A 22,270-nucleotide genomic window follows, 5' to 3' on the forward strand; every position below is an offset into this window, starting at 1 on the left:
GATATGTTTTCCCGATTGCCTTGTCTTTCCCGAGTCTTCTCTTGGCGTACTTTCGTTTGGTCAGCTCATCTTAGATTAACTTCTTGTGCAGCTAGGTGAGTGGTTGATTTCTTGGGCGCAACTTTCCATCTACCTTCGCTGGCTTGGTATTGGTGGTGTTACTTACAGCTAGCTACCGCTGGGAGTTGAAACTTTCCACTACTAAGTCCCTACTTAGCCGAAAGTTGTTTGCAATCAGGTTTAGCGAGAAAGGTCCTGTATTTTGAGTGTTTCATTTTTGTGTTCGAAATAGTTGCATCAACGATTATTTACAGGTAACGTATCACAGTGTACTCGAAAGAAACCTTTAAAAGTCTTTTCCAATTTAAAATTTTCAATAACTCGATCAAATTTCGAACAGATGAAAATGAAATACCTTGCAGAACTCCAAGGAAAATTGGACTCGTCAATAGCTCTGAATAGTTTATTGGGAGAGTCAATTGCAGGCATAAATATAATTATAACACATGATTGAATGTAAGGACCTCCGATGGTCACCAGAGACACTCTCCGATGTGGGACCGGTTTGACAACTTCGGTGCATATTTCATCACAGATGAAAGGTGATGATTTTAAATTAGAATCATGTCCCCATTTCTTGGACCCAGTAGGTGTCATTCGGATGTCTTCAATCGATTCGTATCGATCCGGATCGGATGAAAGCGAGTTTCGTTTTCCTAAAAGTGGACGACACCGGCCTGTCCGAGGATATGGCTAATAAGTCGTCTGCAGTTCGGACAGAGATGTGTCGTTCATGTGTACGTACGTATTCATAATCAGACAGTGTCGAGCATTGGTTTTGTGACCAATAAAATAGATCTTTCTTTATAAATTAAGGTCCTTAGAAGTTAAATTTATTTCTCACTTTTCAAAAACCAGATTTTATAGAGAATTATATATTTTTTCCTCTTTTTTTGAAATTTTTGCTGTCAAATTTAGTAACAACCTTGTATAATTGGACGATACCTGTTTGAGCAGCTAAATTTTTCTTTTTTCCAAACTCGTCCCAATCCATCCAGGTTACGAACATCGAGGAAGACAAACTTCCCGGGACAATCGACCACAAAGAATGTTAGCAACCAATGCAATCGATTCCTTCGCCTCCGTCTGCAATTGAATCAATACTTTGAATTCACTAGCCCTTTTCCTTTGGAGCAACTGGAAGAATTATGGAAAAAGTAGCAGGAAGGAGAAAGATTGTCCATTTTCAGCCAACGCATCTCTGTGGCTGCAGGTTTTGGTGCGCTCCGAGGACGAATCGGAGCAAATCGGATTCGGTACGGGACATTACCAATTTCGAACTGGATTTCAAAACAAGACGAAGGTGCGGAGAGGGGAATGTTTGAGGAAGCGCAGGGGCAGAGCAGTGCGTTCGAGTGGGACTGGATTCGATTCATTTCGTTTGCGTCGACGGAAGCCAAATATTGATAATCGTCAGGTGAATTGGAGCCTTGCACCGAGGAGGAGCCATGAGAAATAGAGAGAAGGTTCGTGATGGAAAATCAAAGATGAATTTTAAATGGGGTTATTTTCATTTTAAGCCAAAACCTCAACCAATCCGTCCATGGTGTCCATCGTTCCGGGGGACCGGGTCGTCTGTCACTCTCTGGGCGGGCCGGGTCGTAAAGGTCTCGAAGACTCAAATCAGTCAAAAGCCTTGAAGCAACCCGAGCTGACACCGTGGCAGGAGGCATGGCTCGGATGAAGATTGGAAAAATGGAACCTCATTCTCTGGCCCGGTGTGGCATTTTCATCATCATTAGTTCTGCCAGGACCGGGAGTACGGTTCGGCTCGCTACGGGATTTTGCAAGCACCGACCTTTGGAGCTTTTGTTGAGGAAGGAATCCTAAGCCCGGAGTTGGGAAACAGATTTTTTGTCATCATTTGCTCCGGAGCTGCAGCGAACACTGTTCGGCAAAAGAGCAAGCAATCCAGTGCGCCATTTCCCCAAGAACGCACAACTTGCCGGGCGCCCCGAAATGAAGGTAAAGGATCATCCGTTTGGTGGATTATGGTGGCCAGCATTTTTTTTGTGTGTGTATGTGTAGTTGTTGCTATTTTGAGCTCCTGAAACGAGTCCTTCCTTATTGCAAATGCAACGCTTCATGGATTAAACCTTCGTTCAAACGGATTACTGCACCTTCCGGTTCGGGTGACGGAGGCCAGCACGGTGCGGAAGAAGGTAGCGGCCTGGAACAGTAAGGAAGCACCGAAAGATACTACCCGAGGTCGACCAACTGCAGTTGAATACTTTCGAATTGCGAAGCGTCACGGCGGTACGAGGCGACATTGATCCAGAATCTAATGATGACCATTTGTCCACCGAGGGAATATTGCGATCGTGTTTCTTTCCTTTCTGGTTCAGTCGCAGTTCGATGCACGACAATAAGAAATAATTCACGGTTAGCATTTAGAAATGAGTTCCACGGCACGATGTTTATGGTGGTAGGGGTTTTGTGGTTTGAGAAATATGTTTCGTTGATGTATTGCGTACTTTGTATTGAGTATTAGTTTAAGTCACTGATTGTAGATCGATATTTCGTTTTTGGTTATTTATTTAAAAAAAATAAACTAACTGAAACAACCTTGATTTTCTTATTCAGTGATCCTACTCAAAACTAATCTTGAAAAGAAAAGGAAAAAGTAAAAGATAAATATAAAACACGGCTGAATATGTTTTACATAAGTACAAACTAGGAATAATAAAATATCGCACAGAACGTAAAATTAAAAGGCAATAAATTATGACTGAATGTTTATAAAAGATTAAAACAAGTTGTTGAAAAGAAAAGTTTTCTATTTCAAATGTAGACCGAATCAAAGTAACCGAATGTTTCTGCATTTCTGCAAAGGATGCAAAAAAACTAAGTTCACTGAAGATGTCTGGCTTCATCTCCCGTTTCAGATGCCTTTCCATAGAGTAGCCTTGAGCTGGAACCGCAAAATGGCCATCGAGATGGCACGGTAAACCCCCGAAGGAGGCCATATTTTCGAAACGTTCTTCCGTTCGAAGCGTGCTGCATCATTAGAACGCCGTCCTTAAACCGGCATCCATGCATTGCGAAAAGCGAGACAAGCACACGAACTTTGCTCCGGCCATCCGATCCCTCCGAGGCCGTGATGAGTACCCTTGGTTCCCCATTTTTCCCGGCACCTTTCCCACCCTCTCCGTTCGTTCTGCCAAGGAAACCGGACGCCTTCAGATAGCAGCCCGGGTCCAGGGCAAGGGGAGTGGACGAATCGCTGTTCGGCGTGGCTCATGTCGTTGCGACGACGATCCGTCAAGCGTACCGGGCATAAGAGATCTGGCCCCGGAGTCGTTCTCCCGGAGCTCGAGAAATATTGCGGCAAGCCAGCGGCGTAGGTCCGGCCAAGCATCGTTTCCTTTTCATCGTTATCATTTTCCGCTCAGCTGCACATTCAACATCGCCAGGCGCAATGTCGGTGTGGGACTCTTGGGAAATACACTCACACACACTCATACCCATCTCGGGTCACAGTGTTGCCCCCGAATGCTGATCCCCTTTTGTCATCGGTAGGGATCGTTTCCAGATCCGGTGGGATTCATTCTTGACGGATTATCCTCGCGCGAGTTTGAAGCGGCAATCCACTCGGGCCCGCTCGGGTGGCAAAGACGGTGGGTGGACGATTTTCCGGTGGTTCTAGCATCTGGAGGAAAGGAGCCGGCGTGTGCCGGGGTGTTTCCGGAAGGAAAACGAATCAGTGTGAGATAATTTCGTGTTTGACCCGTAAACTTCTTTGTTCCCGTTTGTTTCACGAAAACTTACCAACCCCGCCCCCAACCAAGGGGCTTGCCACCTCCTGAACCCCATTAGCAACCAGTAGTTGTGGGTGGGAAGTGTGGATGGGGAGATTTTCCGTGTGCGACCGAACCGGGGATTGCGTTTTCCAGCACTACCAGCATGCTTTCCACTGCCGGAGCTCATCAAAGTCGTCGCAAGCTCACACCTGGTAGAGGGGAGGGATGCGGTGATAGGGGGGTGGGGAAGAAAAGGTGTGTAGTCTTGCGAATCGAACCCAGGAGCATTCCCCATCCGGTGCTTCAGTCCGTCTTTTGATCGTGGAGACTCTTCGTTGGGCTCTTGAATCCAGGGCTCCGAATCCGACCCGCACGGTTCACTTCCATTCCTCTTCAACCCGGCGTCAACCGGAGACTAGCCTTTGGAGAAAACTATAAATTAAATCTTCGCTCCCAGGGCCGGGGCTTGGTTCTGGGTTCGAGGAGTCGATTTCACCTGCTCCATTCGGGCAAGATCTTGTGGGTGTCTCTGCAAACGGCCAAAGGATTAGGAAAACCGGGAAACCCGATCTTAACTCCATCTGCCACTGACTACCTCTCACCAAACCTGCGGGTTGCCCCGGTGTGCGAGATGAATGTGAAACTTCAACGCCCGGGCATGCAACTTCGCCGAGTTGCCAAGGCAACGCATTCGGCGAGTTCGGAGAGAATAATTTCAACTCATTAAACTTGCAAATTGTGCTTGATAAATGGATATGATTTCTGTCTGCCCCGGCTCAGGGGTCGTATGGGACCCGTACGTACGAGTTGTGTGTGTGAGTGTGGGCTCATGTGGCCATTATCCGTCGCTACAACAGCGTGCACCGTGTAGCAACCTACCGGTGGCGATGAAATGGCTATCCATTACAAGCGTCATTGCTGATGCTTTGGCCACGGAAGGAAAGCACAAAAAAAAAGGCGGGAGTGAAAGATACATACCACGGTCCGATTGCTCCGCGGTTCGCCTTGCTTTCCCCTCCTCGAGGTGGGGGAAATTTCCCGCGGAATGCGTGACGGGCGAGCTGTTACTACTACTTGGCCCCGTGCACTAAGAACGTACCATTTGTCAACCCGCCCGAGCGGTCCAACCACTGCCGGGTGGAAATCCTCACGTGGGAAAATGGAAACGAACGGCCCCAGCTCGCACAAACTCGCTCAACCGAGCCGCGCCGAAACGCGCCGAGTGAATCGCGCAGCGAATGAATCGTTTAATTTCTAATTAAAGCAGTTGCAGCTAATGATGAACCATTTAAATAATCACTCAAGTTTTCTATGCTCCGGCTTCGTTCTCCCATGGTGGTGTCCCCCGTGGATGGAAAGTGCTGGGGTGGGGGGGTACAAAATGGATGGATGTCAAGCGTTGGCCGCAACATCCGCGAGCCCAAACAGCCATCCATCCTCGCGAAAGGCCCGTCCGCGGCGAGCAACGTTTGGGTTGGGTTTTGGGTTTTGAATTAGTGCTATTTGAGCCTAGCGCCATTGATTCATTATCGCCCAACTCCCACCCCTTATTTTTAGCATCCCCATTTTCCCGACCGTGTAGAGTCCGGGTTGGTTAGGCAATTTGCTGCGACCAGCCACAGCTTCACCGCACCGGAACATGGTGCACAGGGAACTGCGTGGCGTGCGCACTTCAGGTGCACGGTCCGAAAAGTGTCGCACCCGTGAACTCACCCCGGTTTGGCGACACCGGTGCAAAACTGTTTAATGAATTATTTTATTCATTAATTCATGGTAACCCCGGTTTCGCTTCCCAGGCTGCCGTTTTTTTTTTCTTCCACCAGCTGGCGCCATAGGAAATAGAGAAACCGCAGCTTTTTTGTTGTTTCTGCTTCGGGTGAGGAGCGCTTTGTTTTATTTCTTATGTTTCACCTCGCCCGTCTGTGGCCTCCGGAATGCATGTCAGCGCACGCGACACGTGCGGCAAACGGGAGCTCGCGAAATACACCGACCACAAACAAGTGCATCGGTTCGAACGCTGGTAGCCTCCCTAATGCTGGGGAGGTTTGGGAAAATTCCGAAATTTAACAACCCCACTCGAGAAGCGAACGGGGAAACTCCACTCGGTTAATGATTGAGGAGTTGCATCCGTTTCGGAGTGACGGGGAAGTCGAAGTGCTGATTACTTACTGCAAGGTTCGGGAAAAGGGAAACATGCTGCATGGTGGATAATTCTAATCGAGCTCATGTTTTGTGAGAACCTCTGGGAGCGGTCGAGCGGTTGCATGTCGATTTTATTAGCCATTAAAGTAATAGAAAAAAGGGATCACGACACCGATGGGCGGGGGGATTGGATGCTGCCGCTGTAAAATTGACCAATCATACTCGTATTCGATCGAGAGGAAACTTTTTCCTCCTGGTCGGTCATAAAATTATGTTTTCCATTCACGATGGGTAGTAAAATGTGTGAAAAAATGGCACTTCCGGGGGGACAGTTGGCAACACTGTGGCAAAAATAAGTTACATTAATGTGGGGAGCTAATACATTAGAGCGCAGTCCGGCGAACCGGTGGCTCGATCGTTGTCGTCAGCAGTGAGGAAAAATTCATCTCGGATTCCTTGGGCCCACGCTCGGCTGCGGTTCGCCCGGGGAAAAACAGGTCCAAATTTGCAACAGTAAATTGTAATGTCCCATTCAAATCGTTGGGTTGTGGGGAGGAAGGACTAGGGGTGGGGGTAGCCGGGTGAAATGGTTTGAATTCCGGCCCCTCCCTCCACCTCAAGCACGCAGTGCTTGGCATAATTTCAGTTAGCTAACAAGCTCCATAAAAGATCGAATCCGATGACCGGAGCGTGTGGGTGTACGCAATACGCACGGGAATATATGAAATTTACCCCATCCTCCTCCCCCTCTTCACCCTCCAATGGAAAGTTGTGCCCACTTTCGTGGTGCTCGGAAAACTTTCCACCGGAATCCATTTGTATGATTACCTTACAGTAGCCACCGCCTTTTGCGCCTTGCGATGTTGGTGTCCCCGGGAAAATTCAATAGTGAAATTGTGAATTGTTCGTCGGCAAGACGGACCCAAGCGGGGTGGCTTTGGAGGGAGGCAATCCCATCGGGGGACATTTTCCGGGTGACTTTATTCCATTCCAAAGTTCACCAGAGGAAGGATTCACGAGCTGCAAGCCACTCTCGGGAGGGAAAATCTCTGTCGTAGCCTGATTTTCCCTCTTGTGTGTGTGTTTTTTTTTCAGAAAAAGGGGTGACCAAGCGAGCCTCAAGTGTATGTTTGCGTGTGCGTGTGTATGGTGAGGAGTAGGGGTTGTTATTTTCTTTTCCTTACCACCGTACAGCAAGTCGACACGCAAATGTAATTCAGTTCAATGTTTAATATCATATTTGGAGTCGAACTTTCCCTCCCCATACGACACTAGCACCACATTGAACCCCGTAGTCCCGGTCGTGGATGATGGCACGATCACGATGATGGTGATGGTTACGATTGGAAAACTTTGCGAAGCAGAACCTTTCTTACGGAGGAAAATTATTACCGTACCTTTGCGTAAACAGCCACACATATATTCACGCAGGCACACACGCTAGATGTGTACTAATGTGATAGGGGAAAACGAGGCAAAGTGCACTTCTATATGTGATATTTTTAGCATCGAAGCAAGAATAATGTGGAAGTACGAATTCTTTCGAATTCGAATTCGAATCTCTTATGTCTTTTATGCAACTGTTCTGCTTTATTGTTTGTTTATGTTTAATAGTTGTGGTAAACTCAGGGAATTAGTGTCTCAAAAATAGTATAAAAAAGAGCAATCCACTAGTGATGTGCTTAATGAATCTTTTGGCGAGATTCATTCTTATGAATCTTTCACCTAAGATTCAATCAGATGGATACATGGAACTTTGCGGATTCCAATCTTCAAAGCTTAATGAATCTTTCGAAACCTTCATGAATCTTTACGAATCTTTCATGGATCTGTCACGAATCTCCCCGATTCTTTCATAGGCACCTCAACCCATTTTTAGCTGGTGACTTTTCATCAGTTGGTGTGTCTTTAGGATTTATGAATTTCTCGACGAAAGATTCATGAATCCTTTATACGGCAGAGATTCATTCAGATTTATGAATCTGAATCAGATTTACACAACTCTACAATCCACTCTATTCTAAAATTATCGAATGTATTATTGTCAGGTGACGGGTATTTTTACAAAAATAAAACAAATTTATTTTTACTAAAACAAGACAACGCCATAATTTTAAAATTTCTCAATCATTTTTAGGTATCTAAATGGGGTTTAAATTGTATTTCAATCGTTTTCCAAACGCTCTGTTTTGCCCCACACTCACCACATGCCACAAGAAAAAGTGTCCGTGCGTAGGCCTCGAAAGTGGTTTCATTTTATTGCGGAGTTTAATTAAAAACAGTTGTTTGCATAATTATTTCCTTGCCAAACAACCAAAACCACGGCTGCCAGCAGTTAGGAGTTGGAAAATCTTTTCAACCACCCTTCCTACCGTCCCGTCCGTTCCGTCGAACTCTAGCGGGACATCGGTTGGAAGCACTCCGAGAGCACGCGTCTTACGACGGGCCCAAGCACAGGTGCTTCCTATAAGGCACGATGCATAAATAATTATTTAATTACCACCTTCTCGCTGGGGGAGGGGGCGATGGGTGGTTTCGGGCGCTTGCCCGTGGCGAGACTTCACGCCCGTTTTTGACAGTTTTATTCACATTGGCACATTTCTATCCCGGGTTTTCAATTACGATGTCGTAAATTTCCGCCACCACTCTGCGGCAGAGAAATCGCAAGGCTGGCGAAAAATCTGGTTTTCCTTTTTATATCGTCGTATCGCTCACGAGCCCAAGCTTTGCCGACCGGGTGGAAAGTTATCAGCACAACAAACCGAAAAGAAAAGCACCACTCATGTAGCAAACGTCCAATATCATTTCGAAATGCCTTCCCCGACCGCCGCCTTCCGCGAAGTCTACCTGAGGGCAACCCGTGCAGAAGAAGATTTACCAGAAATAAAGTAACGGAAAGGAAACCGGGCACAACGGGAGGAAAAACGCGCCCGAGCAACAAAATTCGCAACGAATTGATACTGTCGTCCGCGTCGTATTCGGTACCCCATTTGTTTTGTGCGGGACCTTCTCACATAATAATAATTTTACGGTTCACGAGGGTACTTCCCGGGGTACGCTTTTCCGCCGTGTTTTCTAACCTCCCCCCAAAATCCGGCCACGGAGAATGTTTGCTTTAAAGACACAAAGTTACGGAATAAAGTGACCCGAAATGGACCGAGGGATGGCACGGTGGGTCCCTTAGAAGAAGAGGAAAAAAAATGGTATTCGCACGCACAACCGCACGGAAATCGTGGAATGGAAAAAATTTCCACCCACAGACCCACGGAGCAAGCTGGAAAATGGTTCGATCCTCGCAAATCCATCGTCACCCAATCGGTGAGATTGTTTTTCTTCCGTCCCGGTTCCTTCTGTTAACATCGGAAAAAAGGACTCCTGCCCACCGGAGAGGAAAAGCGGCAAACGTGGCCGGGTCACGAGTGAACTTTTCAACGCAGTTAGATGAATCGAGCGCAAATACGACCGGATCAGGTCCGGAAGGCGAGCGAGAGATAAATATTGTAAATTTATCGGAAGGTTCTGGCCTACATGGCGGTCCCGGAATGCTACAGGTCGAATGGTACATGGTCATTTCTGTCGTCGTCTTGCTGAGCGTGACGCATTCGGAACCACCTCAACCTGCTGGTAGCGGAAAAGAAAAGTCCTAGGAAAACGGGATTCATTAGAGATGGAGACAGTTTTGTTCTAGCGATCCACATCCGGCCAGAGGTTTTGCCGGTTCACTGCTGCACCGAAGCAAGTGGAAAATCAATACACCCAATTCTAACTCCTCCTCTCAGGCCTTTCCTACCCTCTCGCCGGCCGGTCAACAAGCCATCGGGCTCTTGTCAGTCCTTTTCGAGATCCCTCGGCCGAAGGGTCAACGAGGGCCGGCAAGGTGTTGGCAAGGTTGGAAAAGTTGAAATTCATGGGTTTTCTCTGTGGTGTGTGTATGTGTGTGTGCGTGTTAGTTGGGTTTTTTGTTCACCAACCCCCTCGGTTTTCTGGGAAGTAAACTTCAATTCCCTCGATTGGGAGGAAAGTAGGTTTCCGATTTCGAAGTATCTTTTTTTCCTTCTTGTTTTGAAACCACTTTTCGTACGTGTGTGCGTTTGCGACCGACCCGTGATATCTTCGGTTTGCTGGTTTGTTTTGTTAAGTAAGAGAAAGGATAATTTCATTTAAAACAAAGCAAGGTATAGGAGCAACAAAAAAGTAAAGGAAAAACTCCCGAATCCAAACATCCCCCAAATCGAACCCAAGTCAAACGTGACCATGGCAGGACGGGGGGAATGGTAGTGAAGGGTAAGTTAGGCCGGGCTTCGGGGTGGACGGTTTTCTGTTCCCGATGGCCCTTCGGTGAAGAGATAAAGTGTCTAAATCGAAATAATTAAATAAACCTCTTAAAATCCCTTTTTCTTCTGTCCGAGTGAAATTGATAGCCGGTGTGTATATGTGTGTGTGCGGATGGTTTGGTTGGAAAATGGTGAAAAAAGTTCGTCCTTGCTTCTTCTAGCTTAACATGTGTCCCTTTAGAACACACCCAAGGCTCGAGTGGAAAAACGTGGAAGCTCTTTGGTTAATTGGAAAATTATGCCACCAAAATGGGACGACGCTGGGGAAATGGAAACTGGTGTCGAAATTAAATCCCAGTATTTTGTTTTGCGGATTCCGTTTCTCAAGATATTTGTATTTATGCATAACAAAAGATTACTGGCGATGTTTGTTTCCTTCTCTTAATTATCTGGTCAGTGACAATTCAATCAGAAAAGGGTTTGTTTTAGCGCAGCAATGTTTCATTAACGATAAGATTATTTTAATTTCCTCCGATCATTCCAATACCAGCGTCTAGGTTTAGTCGTTTGTAAATGTATCTAATACGACCCCAGAGTGGATGGGTTTGGCCATTACCGTGTGTAGATTAAAATGTATATATCGATGAACATAACATGATTCACCTTCATTACTTTTGCCCCAAACGGGCGGGCGGATCTAGCGGGGACCCACCCAATAAAGGAAACTATCCCCGGGAAAGCAAACATCGAACCTCAAAACCCATTACGGTTCTAACCTTTCCCGGGCAGGGGGTTTTTCCTCCATCCGCCCGGAAGAGGCGGCCCGATTCGATCGCTTTTTCCTCTCGATTTGATAGCGCTTCGGCTGCGATAAGCTTTATTTTATTTCAATGGACACCCCCGTTTAATTATTAATCCGATGCTAATAGCCTAACTTTGCGCATTGGTAGGTGTCCCAAGCGAGGGGGTGTCCAGAGGATCGCACCCGGTCTCGGTAATGGTAACAGTTTTTCTCCAACCGGCCCGGTTCTTTTCACTCGCCATCGACGGTGTTGATGAAAATTTAAATGAGCCTTCCTGGCGAAACCACAAACGGTAACTCGGAATTACCACCTTTCCGGCTGGCGCGTTCTGACCGTTTGCACCTGTACTTGGGCCGGGCACGTTACCTTCTGGACCAACCGCTTAAGCTGTCTCGCAAGACGCAAAGGTCACGGACCGGCGCCCGTTTCCTGTGGTTAATTTTATGCGTTCAAAACGTGAGCAAACGGAGAGATGTTTAGATTGAAGTCAAAGTTTGCCCCGTAGCTGAGCGCAATGAAAGTTGAGTGGCACTTCCCTCTGCCTACCGACGTGGGCCGGCGTGAATGGCCCGTGCGCCAGTGCCGAGCTTTCCGACGGTGGCATGTAAACGGAGCGGTTTACTTTTGAATTCATTAACACTATCGGTCCGTCGTTGCGGTGTGGAAAGGACGGCCGTGGCGCATCGATATCTTGTGGCCACATGATGAATACGCCCGCCAGACCCGACTGGGGCTCATAAGCGGATTAGTGGCCACTAGTGGAAAACACTTGCCGGGCGAACACGGCAAGGACTGGCCGTTTCGGCCTCTTAATCTTTGCATTGCGGCATTGCGACCCAACGGAAGGAGTACCTGCGAGAATATTGCAATATCTCGCCCGCCCCGGTTTATGCTATGCGGTTTGCAGCTTAATTTGACGTCGGATGCTGATACGGTGACAGCTTTATGGGGCCGGGATGTGGTTGCACAAGTCGCGTCAAGTCTGTTTGCGTATCGATCCGCAGTACTTAGCCACTGCAGTGTGAGTGTATTAGATGGGATCGTATTACATAATCGAAAATATTCTGCGGATGAAAAGATTAAAGTAAACGAGCTTGAATATTTCTAATGTGAAACGTGTGCCTTCAATCACGTTGCCAACTGTAATTGGATTAAAGTTTTCAGTACCTCGCAAAATAAGTAATATGAATAAAGAATGAAGGCAATACTTTTCGGTTTTGTTATCCAAGCGTGTGGCAAATAAAAATTAAGAACATGTTTTAACTAAAACAGAGAATTTGAACACAATATGGAAACATCATATCTGATTCTGGGAATCCAGTTGTTTAGTGTGCAGAAATGTCCCCAGAATAATCAGATCTGGTATATTTATTAAATAAAAACTTTGGTAAAACAACTTTTATCCAAGTCAGGGGCGGATCAGAGGGTTAGCAAACTAAGCAGCTGCTTTGGACCCCAAGCTTTCGTGGGCCTCGTCCTTTTGGTCCATTGTGTTTTAGGCTTCAATGATAAAAATATTTTTATTATTTAGCGAAACAGTTGCTTGTTTTATTAAATGCCTGATGATGTTTTGGGTTAAAATATGAGATTGATTAAGTATAATGGACAAGGATCAGCAAAAATGTCCTGCTGACATTTCAAGGAAATGAAAAATAATGTCCTGCTCATTTGCAAATATAGTATGTTTGCTTCACATAATTTCTGCTTTTCTTTTTCTAACATTTCAAGAATGTTAATTTTAACTCACCTAAAAAAAATTTAAAAGTTACAAAATAAATTACTTGGCAATTTGGTTCATAAAAAAAATTAATTCAATAAAAATAAGTCTCTCGAAAATGATCATTTCGCATTGAAAAATGCTTTGTAAGTCAGACTTTTGGCGATGAAAACATTTCAGTGAAATAACCAAACAATTCATTTTTCAAAATTAATGAAAAATTGAACTTCTATTCAAATTCGAAAATCAGAATGGAAATTTTAAAAATTTTGAAACTAAAAATTGTATGTTAAATGCATTTCATGTTTTTGGGGCCTTCAACTTATAGCTGCTTGGGGCCCCTAGAACGCATAATCCGCTTCTGATCCAAGCTGTGCTAACAAATTTGAAAATAAATGAAAACTCACAAAGTTAAGAAAAATCGTTGATGTTAATTATTTAGCGTTTGTATAGATACGGTCGCTACAAAAAAGGTCCCTGTTTTTAAATGAAAGTTATAAAATTCTTGTGTTCACATTAATTTTTCATTCAAACTAACATTGTTGGCTGGTGGATGAGCAGAGACAATTTATTTGATGCTTGAGCGTTCCACCGAGTTTTCTTTCGACGCGTCCAGAACACACACACACACACACACACACATGATCCAGCAACCGCTCATGCGAGAAGCACGTTTGCATCTTTCCTTTCTATTAGCCGCCCTGTAAAGCTGTCCGTTGTGTTCATTTATTCTGATAAGGTATTTTTAATTAATCCTTTTGCTTGGCCGCCGTGCAGGGTCGAGAAAAAATAGTTCATCCAGGAGTCTGCGGAGTTTGCGTCAGGTGGAAAGATATACGTTTCTTTTTTTCCGAGCTTACCTTCCACCCCGATTTTAGACGGTAGCAAATAGGGATTGAAAAATGACCATCAGAGCCCAAGGGGAGGGAGGAGTTAAAAGTAGCAACCCTTCCCGTGCCCTCCTGCACTGTAAGATATCTCGTTGGATTCGTTGGATTCGTTGGTTCGTTGGTTCGTTGGATACACCACTGAAGAGGTTGAAATTACATGCATTTACTTCGAAATGTGGTACGATGGAAAAGGGAGGGGGGGAAAAATCCGAGTGGGGAAAAAAATACCCAAACCCTTCGGCCAGCAGTGACCCCTTGTTTTCCCACTGTCTGGATTAAGGCGGACGGTCAACGGGCCGTCCAGAGTATCAGTATCAAAATCCCGAGTAAAATCCAATTATTTTTACAAAAATGAAATTACACAGCAAACGACTGGTCATGGCCGGGACCGGTTGGAGTGGGCACTTTCCCAGTAGTTTCCCAGGGTAGGGAACGTACCCTGCTCGGGAAAAAGCGTTTGCCAGAAAAAAGCATACTCCGATCTCGTACCGTGTACCGTGAATCAGGTGCATGGGAGTTCCTTTCGTCTCACTATCACGCCGGTTCTCCGGTTTTATCTCTTCATTCTTCCTTCCCCTTTGCTAGTTTATCGTCATCCCGGGTGCCTCGTGGTGGCTGATTTCGAGCCCCCTTCACCTCCCCTCTTCCCATCGGAGCACCGAGCTAACCACTTAAATCCCGAAAGCTCTCCCCGTTGAAGGTGGAAAGAGTTTACCATCGTCGGAATATGGTCTTTAGATTAAAATGATGCCAGACATGATCCGCCTGTTGACGGTGGTTGCTCTGCACCGGTGGCGCAACAACACCACAATTTTTCCACCCTCTTTCACCCACCTCACATCGACGGAAGAGGGGGTGACGTCGGTTCAACACACACTGGTTGTATTTTAAAATCTCGTGCAAGGCCAAAGAAAGGCAACACAAAAGCAACAAAAACCACCCCATGTCCCGAACTGTCGAGGCTCAAGAAGGCACTGATTCATGTGTTTCCTCGGCTTGGCCGGTGAGGAAAATTCTTCTGCACGTGAGGTGAGGTGATTTCAATTTTCGCAACTCATTTTTCCCTGTCGTTCCGGTGTCAGGTGGAACCGAGGAGGGCATTGGCAACAGGAGCGTATCGGGCAAACCCGTGTTGTCGAAGGATGGATGGGCTGGATTTGGGGGGTTGGTTTTCCTTGCTTTCCCCGAGGGGTGGATGGGGGCGTGCGTACGTGCGAAAGCTCATCAAAATTTTTGCGCCGACGTAAAACAAAACCACAGCAGGCGCTTGGAGGCGCAAAAGCTGGCAACGAAATCGGGAGAATTATTTGCAAATTCACCCAAAGCCCGCTTGATCCTTGGTTGTTCTTTTTCCTTTTTCCTTCTCTGTATCGCAGCGAATCACCCTCGTGGCGAACGAGTTGGCCTACGTGTGAATCCACGCCACGGCAGCTGCTACCGAAAATGGAAGATTAGAACGCTCCACCTGGATTGACGTTGCATCCCGGGTTTACTTTGGTTTTTTCTTCTTCGCGTTGGGTGGTTGGTTTCCATCTCGGTTTCGGTTTCGGAGCTACTCGAAACCCGGCCGCACCGTATTGAATTACCGTAATTAATTATATTTTAATTAAAATCACTCACTGATTAGCCGCCTCATCCGGTCGAAATGGAAAAGGAATCAAGCGACTCGAAGAGAGACAAAGTGAGAGAAAGAGAGAAACGGAAGGAAAAAAAAGAGTCCACGAACACAAAATCGAATAAACACGGTCGAAATTCCTTCATTTGTCAGCTGCGTGTCTTCCGTCGTGAGTGGCAAGGTTGTGCGTTGCGAGATGGATTAATGCTGCTCGCCGCGCCAGCAGTGGGTGGCAAAAAAATGGCTAGCTTAAGGTGATGTATGGCCACCCATCAGCGCCGAGAACCTTTCGGGTTGATTAAATTCCGCGCGCCTTTCCGGTAGGCTCGAGTCGAACGGTTCTTCTTAGGCAGCGGCGTAATGTGTTCGAATTTTAACCGTTGCCCACGAGTGACTACCGGGGCCTAGTTTTTCCTCTTCATTAGAGGATTTGTTTTACATTCCGGAATGCCTTTTTTTGGTGCTCTTCTGGTTGTACCAATCATGGACTGGAATGGGTTAGTTTGACCCAATCAAACCATTTTGATTTGTTAATTTCTTCAACACTTGCTTTCTGGTGTTGTGTGAATCGGATTCAGATTCATGAATCTTAATGAATCTTTGAAAAGAATCAACAAATCTGAATCTGCATGTTAGATCTTAGGGATTCATGAATCTCACGAAACGGATTCAAGATTCGATTCGTGAATCCAATCACCCATTACAGAAGATTCATATGAATGAATCTCATCGAAAGATAGATAAGCACAACACTATTCCTTTCTTATGCTCTTGAAAGATTCTCTTGCATTTATTTATTTGTCTTCCTCAAAGTTTTATTCATCAACATTTTAAGGTAGCAATAAATCAGTTTGATTTCACCCTTTACGCACCCAAATCAACATTACAGACTCAATTAGTGCCGATCGTCTGCAAAACACTTCGAGGGGGGAGCGTTCATTTGTTGGTTCATTTAATTGAACCGTTCCTCGCTTGGCCGCTTTTCCTTGGCACGTTTATGGAAAGGGAAAAAAGAAGAGTTTCCACCATTCGCTTCAATACTCGTCTGAACACACTATTTCCGATACCGAAACACAAATGCTCTCACACCTTTCGGCTACAAATCAAACAGTGCGTCGCAGTGTTGGCCATTTTTGGTTCTGTTAATTCAACTGAAACAAAAAGAAACCCACCGAGAAGCAAAGAGGTAGCGATCTTCTTCCTCCGCCGCGAGGTATCTGGATTTTTCCACCAGTGTTTATCTTCACCACCTCCGGCCGGGGGATGGCCCCCGACGGGGTTGATGTAGAGCGTGAAAAACCATAAATACGGCAAATGAACAAATAAAGATATTTTCGCTCCGTTCGTTCGTGCTTTTCCGTGCGCGGGGTGTTTTTGCGCCTTTCCCGCGCCAACGGTGACTAACGTCCGTGCTAACGAACGAGGTTGTTGTTTTCAAACACACACACACACACTCATAGATGAGGGTGCACACCCAGGAGCGTGTTCCGCCGCCCAGTTTTCCCCGCAATAGATTACACGTGCTCACGTTTCCGCCCGGCTCTCGAGTGGGGAGTGTTATCAATGAATGTGGAAATAATAACGATAGGATGTTTATGCAACCTTGTTTCCGTTGTTTTCCGCCCCCCGACGAAAGGTGAGTGGGAGTTTCGATTGGGAGTTTGGGGGGTTGTGGAGCGGAATGGAAGATCCCAACCAGGGCGCGGCCACCTCCAAAGGGGATGTGAAAATGTGGAACGTTAGTAATGATGGAATGACTAACGGAAAATAAAAAGTGAATATATGTGTGCCCTCCGTTTTGTGCTTTTGCCTTTTCCTTTCTGTTTGGAGTGGCGAGTGACCCGATCTCGTGGCTTCTATCGTCCGTTTATGATATGGAAAAAAAAGATGCGATCCTCTCGAACGAGAAACACTCGAGTGGAAGGCCAAAAGGATGGACAAAAAACACCGACCTCGCTCGGGCAAAAACCGCCAGAGTGGCTATCTTTGCGGGCGAAGTTTTTTGCCTCGAGGGTTTTCCGCCGGGTGAAAGAAAACGGGGTTGCGCCAAGGAGCGGCGGAGCCAATGAATTTATTTACACCGATATCGAGCCCGGCCCTCAAGGGAACCCATCTCAGGTCGGTGGGTGTGTGTGTGTGAGAGTGTGAATGCGTCTGTCGCACGTGCGCCCATGTGGTCAGCTTAGATTTGGTCCTTTTCGCACCTGGCGTCCCGGCCGTTTCTCGTTCGCTCGAGTGTTCGTCAAGCAGGAAGTGAACAAAATCTACCACCATCCTGCGATGAGGTGCGGGAAGGGCTAGGGAGGAGGTGCAGGAAATGGTATTCTGCCGAGCCGGTGCTGCCGGAGGTTGCTGCACTTGCTGCAGGTTGCACGTTGGACCGGACCAGATTATGCAATCATAAATGATTTATTTGCCGCTTTATGTGAAATAATATCGGATTTTCCCCACGCACCGGTGTGGAGATGCGGTGGTGGTAGTGGTTCGTGGAGCAAAGCCTTGTTGAACCTCTAGTTGTGGCCATTTTGGAGCGGATTTTAGAGATCGTGCACCCACCGGCCAGGAGGGTGGAAAGTGATGAATTTTCATTGGTGAAAAGCTGGTGAGTTGAAGGGTGGAATCCGATCGGATCCGAGCGTTTGGTGATGAGGGGGATGATGCAGGGCGTGTATGTGCGAAGTGGCCATCGGGTGTGTGTTTCCTCGTTCTCCGGAAGGTAACACCCCGATGTGGGAGGGGAAGAGAGGGGGTGGCCAAGGGTTTGGAGTGACAAAGTCGAACGAAATCCCGACGGGGGTTAATTCAAGTTCGAAATCTTCACCCAACCACCGACCACCCCCCAAGGGGGGTGACCAAGTGTTGTTTGATAATGCATTATTAATACACCTTGTTGCATAATGCCGTAGGTGCAGGCTTTTCAGGCTGCCTGTTTTCCCTCGAAGCGGGCATTTTCCAATGCATCCATCATAGTTGGATGTTTTTTTTCTAACTACATCTTTGTCCATTCCAGATTCCTGCGCAGATTTGCCGAACGGACACTGTCGTCCGGCATCGAACGAATGGGAAGCAACAGTTTGCAGCTGTTTGTGGCAACATTTTCCAATGTTTAGAATTATATTTATCTGACCACTTTCCCCTCCCCCTGGGCGGCACCGGTTTCGTTACATAAGCGTCACAAAAGCAAATAAATCATTGCTCTTCCTCTCCAGATGGGTTTGGGTCGGAATGTGAAGTGTTTTGTCGTCGACTGGACTGGCACCAACATCGTCATCGTCAGTTGGGAATGCATCCAGACGAGTAGAGGCCTGCCCCGTGCAATATGCTGCCGACGTGTGGTAAACAATAAATAAATAAATAAATTTGGTTAGATAATTTCAATACACTTTGCATGATGACGTACGGATTTGATTAAGCAAGTGTTGGCTGTCCGGAGAGAACTAACTGACTGCGCATGAGGAGCAGAGACTGTCTTGAAGCAGCCGTTTGGTGACAGTGTCCATCAGACATTTAATTCAGAGCATTTTCCAATAAAGATGCCTATGGGATTAGCTTTGATAATGCTCTTCGGAAGACCTCTACCTTGAGTTATTTACTGGAGGAGATTACTGTAATATTGTGTTTGTGTTATGGAATGCTTTTCATCGATGAGTATGGAAAAGTTAACGTCAAGCTCGCATAAAACGACACATAAACCATTTGATTTGATTACATTTGCATCTTGGTTTAAGAGCTTTACAACAGCATGTATCGATTTTCGTTTCTATTTTGAATTGTTTTTGAAAAGTGTAAAATACCATTGTTAGTTCCTCCTACATAAAACCTGATCTAAATATTATTAGAAATCATAAAAGAATAGAAATGTATAAGCATGCACCATATAGAAAATGTTTTGCTCTGCGAAAAGGGTTACTTCACAGGGAATCCTTATTTGACTAGTAAGTAACAAGCAACTAAAAGTTAACAAATATTAATGTTCTTGCGCGAGTTTCTTTCGGGATAATTTCGGATGGTTCCTGTTACGATGAATTGTTACCCGGGTGTTTTTTTTGGTAGAAGAGAGTGAGAAATTTTTATTCTAACTAGCTTTTACAACATTTTTCCTAACTCTTTTAGTTCCCCTTTTTGATTATGACGGGATAATGGCTTATGCAGTGTTTTTGTTTACAACTTACTAGTGTAAATTCCTGCCTGATCAATCACCAAATTAAAGGAGCAATCAGGACTGTTTTTTGCAGATTTCATTTTACTTTACTTGCATTCATTAATATCATGGTTTTGTCTGAGTGCCCGCACAATTTACTTTTTTTTAGAAGTTTTATTGTGTCACTTGTGATGCATTATTCATTTGTGACGCTTTAGAACCATTGAAAAGTAAAACAAATTTTGTAGAATTTCAAACAGATTATTTTATGTTTTAGTAAGAACCTTAAATCCTCAAATTAAGGTATGCAGTCAGGCAAACAAAATATGACACTATCCTGCCGAAAAGGTTAAACCGTTGATGGATGTAATCACCCCATAAATTTTGTCTGAGAAACAATATTCCAAGAATATACTGCCAGGGCCTGAAGTTAACGCCCGTCCCAAAAAGGCCGAAAACGGTTTCGCAATCATTAAAAAGTCAGGTGAAATTATTCGCAATCGAGCGCAATAAGCGACAACGCTATAAAACGGAAACGCTCGATGCAATCGTGATTACTTGGCGTACGTTTTAATCAGTCCTCGTTTCATACAATGCGACAATAACACAACAAGAAAAAAGAAATCACGTTAATCGTTCCGTTCATAATTCGAACCACCGACCCCGTTCAATCCAACCGTGCCACCCCTTCTCCAGAAAGTAGTAGCACGTCGTTCGGGTGGAATGGCCCTTCCCCGCGGTTCTCGGTACGAAGTTAAATCACACTCTCTTTTTGCTGACCCCGCGCGTTCCCCATTAACCGAGGCTCGCCCGGTTTGGCGTTAATCCGCCGGTCGAAACCATCGATTAACCTGCACAAAGCTCCTATTTAATGTGTTCGCGACGCGTGCGAGCATGTGCGTTTGATGTTTTGCCATCCGAAGGCCGTTAGTTGTTTTCCCTGCGCATCCTTTCCGGGGGGGAGGGCAATTTCCATCAATCGCCGCCGCAGTTTGCATTATGCCCGCGGACGGTCACTGGAAAATTAATCCATTGTGTATCACGCTTTTCCGCGAACCCACACACACACACACACACACATAAACAAGGGATTGTGCACGGGTGGCACGGTTCAGCGATTGTCAAATGAACAAAATAGGGCCGTGCGGAGGGCCGTTCTGTGAAGTTTCGTTCCGACGAGCGATTGGCTGCGAAAAGTCCTCCAAACAACGCGCGCCCGAAGGATGGCGCTTGGCAAAAAGGGGAAAAAAGGGAACAAATTAACTTTCACCTTCCTCCCCACGGCTCTGGCCATCACTTTTGGTTATTTTCCACCCCTCTCTCCCGTCCGGATGGATCCCGCGAACTTGCATAAGAGCGAAATTGCAATGGGATATCATTAACAAAAAGGACAAAAACAATGGCGGATGGATGCGGCGTGGGATGACGGGTGGAAGGAAGTCAACGGTTGCATCAACAAACAAAATGACGACGGTGACTGAGAGAGAGAGAGAGAGAGAGAGATAGAGACAGGGTAAAAAACGGCGGTAGCTTTGGTGGTGCAGACACTAACGCTTCTATCAATTGAACTTACCACCATTTTTAATTGCGATGGTAAATTTTTCATTAAACTCATCGCTGATCCGAACGCGAATCCAGTCTCATTATCGTTTGTGGTTATTCTGATCGAATGAATCACGTGACGTTGGGTTGAGGGGGATTTTTCGGTCGGGCCAACCTGACTTCCGGTCCGATGGCCGGCCCGGGAAAGGGTATGGCCTGCGGTGTGCCATTATTAACTGTACACAAACGCACACCCACACACACAGGGATCATCTTCCGGGGCCAATGGAAGGAAAGGTATTAAGAACTTCCCCCGCAGCAAGGACTTCTCGACTGTTTATCCAATCTCTTGGGAAGTTATTTTTCCTACCTTCTATGCGGCGGAAACCGATAATCAGTAATGAGCTTGGAGTGCGTTGCCATCGACGTCGGGATGATATCCTTTCCGATGTGTGCGTTAGTCCAGGCGCACGTGTGCACCACACCCCGCCACATTTCGGCAACCGACGAGGGGATTGTTGTTGCAGGATAATCGGGATAATAGATATTATTATAAGTAAAGATGTGCCGCTGCCACATCCTCACTCATCTCGCTCGACCGAGCGTAAGCTTCCGCTCGAGCAGATCCCGAGGAAAGTCCTCGAGAGGCCTCTCGAGAGGGAGATAGGGGAGAGCTCAAGGACTCCCCCGGGGGGAGGGATGGTTACGAAAGGTGCTACAGCGGTCGAAGCGGCGGGTTTTTGGGAATGGTGGTAGTCAATCACCAATATTTACCTTGTCCATCGCATTCACCCGAAAAGTTCCCTGGAAGCTGGAGGGTGCCTCGGATGGCTTTTTCCACCTTGAAAGCGCCGGGGGGAATGGAAGCATCCCGGTGGCGGGGAAAGTAATCACTATCCTTTTATCAGCAGCGTATTTCCTTCGGCGTTGGCCGTTCGTGGAATAAAGGAGGTTTCTCATCGTTCGATTGTTCCGTTTTGGTTTTTTCTCCGGGCTATTTCGGGACCTTTCGCGTGCGGTGGAAAAATGGGCTGCGAATCGTAGCTGCCATTTCTCGATAATGGTTAGATTTAGCGAAGGTCGAAGATATTGAAGTAATTGCAATGACTTCTCCGTCCGTATGGTTGGTTTGTTCGCGAACGAAGCTGAGTAGATTCAAAGCAATACGTGTGTCACCGATACTATCACAAAGAACCCTACTAAAAACGTTCCCGAAATGGGTGAACAAAATAGTGCTAGAATCGAAGGGAAGTACAACATTTTCCACAAAGCCGCGCGATGATATTACCGAATGTTTCGTTGTTATTAATTTTGAAAGCAATTTAAGTAAAAGTTTTAGAACAATA

This window comes from Anopheles coustani, chromosome 2 (genome assembly GCF_943734705.1).
Source record: "Anopheles coustani chromosome 2, idAnoCousDA_361_x.2, whole genome shotgun sequence".
NCBI classification, from domain to species: domain Eukaryota; kingdom Metazoa; phylum Arthropoda; class Insecta; order Diptera; family Culicidae; genus Anopheles; species Anopheles coustani.